Below are 6,000 nucleotides of genomic sequence, written 5' to 3'. Positions count from 1 at the left end.
AAACCTGGAGGCAGGCTAAAACATTTTCACAGAACCCACCAGGGTTCTTGAGAAAAGGAGTCTGCAGAAAATATATATATATTCTTTTTGTTCAGTGTGTGTGTGTTTGCTGACTAGCTGACAGTCTCGGGGGGCAGGTGTGGAGACAGATGTTAATATACATACATTACAGATATATACATATTGCTACGGGCATGGGAGGGAGAATGAATGCAGGAGCAAGTCAGGGTGATGCAGAAGGGAGTGAGAGGAGAGGAAGGCTTAGTCAGGGAAGGCTTCTTGGAGGAGATATGCCTTCAATAAGTCTTTGAAGTGGGGGAGAGCAATTATCTGTCTGATATGAAGAGAAAGGGCATTCCAGGCCACAGGTAGGATGTGGGTGAGAGGTTGGCTGAGAGATAAAGGAGATCAACACTTCTGTCCAATTGCGCACTTAGGTATTGACACACTCCTTTAGCACTTACTCATCTAGTATCCTTTTTTCCATTTATCTCTAAGCGATTTTGTGTCTGTCTCCTTGTTAGGTGCTAAGCTCCTTGAGGGCAGGGATGCTTAGTCTGCACACAGGAAATACTATTAAATTTACAGATGAGGAAACATAGAAGTGAAGTGACTTGCTCAAGGTCACACAGCAGGCAAGTGTCAGAGCTGGGTTTAAAACCCAGTTCTTGAGACTCCCAGTCCCAAACTCTTTCCTCTAGGTGACAAAAGCTCCACAAACTATTAAACACTTAAGCATAGCTCATTTTTATCACAGTTGTCTTTATGGAAGGATCCTGAGTGTGTGTGCTGTGGGCAGATACTTGAGTTCTCTTAATGTCCTGCTATGGCAAGGAATGGAAAGAAGTGCAGATGGGTCGGGGAAAGGAGGGCAAGGGAGCTAAAGAGTATTTCAGCAGCCTCAGGATTTTTAAAAGTCATTTGGAAGTTGGTGCAAATACTCCTTACAAACATTGAAAGAACAAATGAGATTATCCATGCGAAATGCTTTGAATCCCTTGTAATGCAGATATTATGTAAATCCCAAGTATTTCTAAATGTTCATTATGATATTATCCTGTCACACTGTTAGATTTCTTAGGATGTCAGAATGTTCACTGTTAAGACTGAAAGATGCAGAAAGGCAAAACAGGTCAAGTAATTGATTCCCCACTGTATTTCAGAATTCATACTCCTGGACACAGAAATCTACAGACCCTTGAATGTCCACTGAATTGGAAGAAGCTAAAGTGTGCTGTCCTAGGAATTCTCATAGCTTCCTCAAAATTGAAATGACCAGCACTTTCAATTTTTCTCGGTTGCCCAGTTTCAGAATTTCACTCCAAAATGGACAAGTGTGATTTTTCTTAATCTCCCTGTTCTAAAGAATTGAAAAGTGTGAGCAGTGAGTCATTCGGTTATCACACCATTCTTCCTGAAGGTGAAACAAGCCTTTGATGGTAGGCACAAATTTTCATAATGACTTATTAGCAGAGTCATTCAGAGCCCTGACTGTCTAGGACAGCAGGCAATATCAGCCTCTATTTTCAGGCTGCCCTTAAAATTCTTCCCAGTATTCCCTGTTCATCCCAGACCACACTTAGATTAATTCTTAGGTTAGCACCTTGGGAAAACATCTTTCATGATACTCAACCGTATAATGGTCTTTGTTGTTGATGTACAACTTATAATGTCTTCAGTCAAATCCGTAGTTTGATTCTGATAATACAATAATAATTGTGGTATTTATGGTTTACTATATGCCAAGCACTTTACTAGCGCTGCATTTGATATAAGCAAATAAAATGCATATCTTTCCCCCTCCCAACAAAAGACAAACACGTCTTAAGACTATCTAAATAGATTTTTGAATTACATATTGGTTTTTCACCTTCACAATTTTCAACCTTGATTACAATTTAAATCGTCTGTCAATTCCCACTACTTTATATTGCTTGTATGCTGCAATTTGTATGATCCTTTCACATTTCATATTGATCTTTCTGACCTTCTGTATCATGCTTCATGTTTTTATTACATCTTATCACACCAGATCTTATCGTAAGATGTTTCATTTTCTCGTCCAACTGAGATTTACTGTGCCTAAAGGTTCTCAATGTTTAGAGGCTACTTTATTTTAATTTAGCATGTCATTCTGAAATGTTTCATAATATACTTACATTGGAGACTAGATTCCAATTGCCACTCCTATCATTAATTTCCTTTTGAGTAGAAGACCAGATCTACATGATGCCAAAGATATGGTTATTCAAGGTTCAAATAGGGTATACATTTTTATTCTAAAGGTAAAAATGAGTTTCTTGAAGAAACCATTTCCTAGAAAGGAATTCTGTGAAATCATTGTATCCCATTGCAGCTAGCTATCCATTTGGGGATGGGGAGGGGGCTAGCTTTACTCATCATTAAATTATCATTAATTATTATAGTTTTATATATTTATATTTTAAATATCATTATTATTATTGATTATTATTATGGTATTTGCTAAGCATTTACTATGTGCTAGACACTGAACTAAGCACTGGGAGGACTACAAGAAAACCGGGTTGGACACAGTCCCTGTCCCACAAAGGTCTCATAGTCTTAATCCCCATTTTATAGATGAGGTAACAGGGGCACAGTGAAGTGAAGAGACTTAGCGTGGCTCAGTGGAAAGAACATGGGCTTAGGAGTTAGAGGTCACGGGTTCTAATCCCGGCTCAGTCACCTGTCAGCTATGTGACAATGGGCAAGTCACTTAACTTCTTGGTGCCTCAGTTACCGCATCTGTAAAATGGGGATTAAGACTGTGGGCCTCACGTGGGACAACCTGATTACCCTGTATCTACCCCAGCGCTAAGAAGAGTGCTTGGCACATAGTAAGCGCTTAACAAATACCAACATTATTAATACTATTATTATTATTATTACCTGTCAGAGTCACACAGCAGAAAAGGGTCAGAGCCAGGATTAGAACCGATGACCTTCTGACTCCCCTGGCTATGCTCTATCCATGCTTTTTCTCATAACCATTTATTTGATAGCTCCACCCATCACAGCTCAAGCCAAGTTTTGTTAATGGCCTGATCTCATGTCACCCAGCTGAACTATGAGGAATGACCAACCTAAAAGACCTTCTGTCACCTTGTAGATATTGAATCTGGAGGCACCATTGGGCTGACTTCCCCCTCCCCACGACACACACATGTGCGCACGCACACACACACACACACACACACACACACACACACACTCAAATATTTGGCCTAATTGTACAGATTCAAAGGTCATTTAATATCAGCCCCCATCACATCACTCTTCCATGTTCAGTCCTATTAAGGGCACATTCCCCCAGATCTAAAGGTCTTGGTGGTTTATTCCACTATTCTGCACAACACATATTGGTTGCTACTTACCAGCCTGATTTCATTTGACACTGTGGATAGGAGCTAACTCACAGATGGGCTCTGAGCCATCAGTTCAAATTCATGAAAGATATCTTGGAGTCAACTGTCTGTCATTCCTTTGTTACCATACCCAGTATGTACCAGTAGCCAAAGACACATACAATGCAAAATTCTAGTCATCACACCTTTAGGAATGACATAATAGAGTTGGCAAGAGGGGACACCCAAAATGATCAGTAGCTCTTGTATGAGGATAAATTGAAAAGATTAGGACATTTCCGTTTGGAGAGGGGATGTGAAACCATGAAAGATGTGGCCAGGATAAATATGGAATTGTTCAGTAAATCATGCACTTAAAGATGACGCTTGAGGGTGGTAGGTTCAAAATAAAGGAAAGAGTTCTTCACTTAGTGGGTGGTAAGTGTACACCCTTCTTAGCACTTGTGTATGCTTATATGTTGGTACATATATGTTGTGATGCTGACGATGTTGAGTCAAAGAACACTGTGCCTCTAGGTTTAAGCACAGATATTGTTTATTGAAGTTCCACAGCACTGTGCATAAGTGATGGGACAATCTGTCACAACTAACAGATTGACGTTAATTAGTACCGTATTCTGCTTTTTATACCATTTCTGCCCCTTATCCCCAGCGTACCTCTCCTCTCTGCTGTGACATCATTCCCTTAGTTCCTACCTTTTTATGTCCCCCATTCCTCTCTCTACATGGCTCATGTATGATTGTGGAATCGTATGATCTGTTGAGTGGTGCTTTTAGCATATCATTAGATTTTTTTCTGCATGTGAGCCCTCCTGTCACTTAAGTCTCAACATTGATTTGTGGGTAGCTTGAGTTGGGTGGTTCTCTTCGGTTTGGCTCTCTTCTTTTCAGCTTGAAGTACTGCTTAACAAGAAGACCCAGACTACAAGCCCCTCTGTGGGTCAAGTGAGGTCTGCAAACCAGGAAAACCTGAAAACAGTCCTTTTGTAGCAGTTCGAACTCTGCCTCCAACAATATGCACACATATATTTTATTTTAACCCTTTTAATTATAAGTATTTTGTTTGCCCTGTTAAAGAGTAAGTTCTCTGAGGGCAGGGGACATGTCACTGATAGTCTGTATTTCCCAAAGGTCCAGTATAGTACACAGTGCTAGATGGGTACTCAAATGCTGCTGCTACTATTAAAGAAAGTTGTGTGGCCCCAAAATATCAGTTCACAAGCAATAAGGATAAATTCATGCAGGAGCAGCTTATACTTGGTCATTAGAACAAGGATAGCAACCTAAAGAGACAAGGTAAGGAAGTTAAAAGTCTAAAGAAAGGTGCTTGGAGAATAGTTCTATATTGAGTTGTTAGAGATGTTAGATGCTATAACTATAATTGTGAGGATGTTCAGCAGGGCAGCTATCACAGTGTTCCTCTCAAAATCTTTTGGTGCACTGTCAAACAGAATAATGGGCTGCATAGGCCAGTGGTCTGCCACAGTATGGCATTGCTTATTTTCTCATTGGGGTATACTTGCATACTGTGTGCTCAGAAAGCCATTGCCTACGTATCCTCTTGGAGGATGGCAGTACAACTTAAACCTTCTGTGCCATCCTAACTAGCAGCAAGGGAGAATGCCACAGAGACAACTGCCAGGATTCTCCCAGCTCCCTTAAGGTAAATATAGTTCTGCCCTGCAGAATAGTTAGAGATTAAAAAAACCCAAACAACTCATAATGCTGCAAGTATTCTGTTCTGCACCTGCCCCACCCATTCACCTATTCCAAGCTAGGATGAAGTGTGGACACTAAGTGGCCCATTTCTTAAAGGGAGAGATCAATCCTTCTCCTGTGTTAAAATGAGTAAGTGTTCCCAGGATATCCCTAGAGGTTTTTAATATCGCCCATTCCCAAAGGGAGAGAGGAAAGAATAGGGCTGTGGACTAATGAGCAGTTTTCAGTAATTTGTAATACGAACTGCTCTACCTCTAATTATTTTTTTAATTCAGAAGCATATTTTTGTTAGAGCCAAACAAAAGATGAATGTCATCAAGAGTGAACTATCTATGTCATTTACATTCAGCCCCAGATGACCTAGGCAACCCTAAGTCCTTAGTGAGTTCAGAAACATAACGTTTAGAACAGATTCCTGAATGTAATTTGTAGAGATGCATATGTTAGTTTGAGAGACAATTTGAATTCAGACCAGCCTATTGAGGAGAGGGGAAAAAAAATGACACAGTCTAACGGGAAAATGTAACTATGATTCACTGTAGTTGTTAAGCAAATACAGTAATTATTATTTGGTTAGAGGATTGCCTGTTTAAAGTATAAATATTTTTAACCTTTCAAAAGCATTTGGCATTTTTGTTTCCTCCCTGAAAATGTTACTAGTAATTAGCATCCAGTGCTTCAAGTAGTTCTTTCCATATCAAAAGAAATGGGGAACAAAATGATGCAAACATTTCTCAAAATACACCGAATCTTTGAAGGTTAGGATATGCTCTGTGGCATGTAACCCTATATTTTACTGTAGTTACATTTCCAAGAGGGATTATCAGTCACATTGGTTTTACTAGTCACCCTTATACACACTGATTAGAATCTCACTGTGCATAGTTTCAGCTAT

The sequence above is a fragment of the Ornithorhynchus anatinus genome, chromosome X1 (genome assembly GCF_004115215.2).
Source record: "Ornithorhynchus anatinus isolate Pmale09 chromosome X1, mOrnAna1.pri.v4, whole genome shotgun sequence".
Classification (NCBI taxonomy): Eukaryota; Metazoa; Chordata; class Mammalia; order Monotremata; family Ornithorhynchidae; genus Ornithorhynchus; species Ornithorhynchus anatinus.
The sequence above is the reverse complement of the archived record's forward strand: the minus strand, read 5'-3'. Positions refer to the sequence as shown.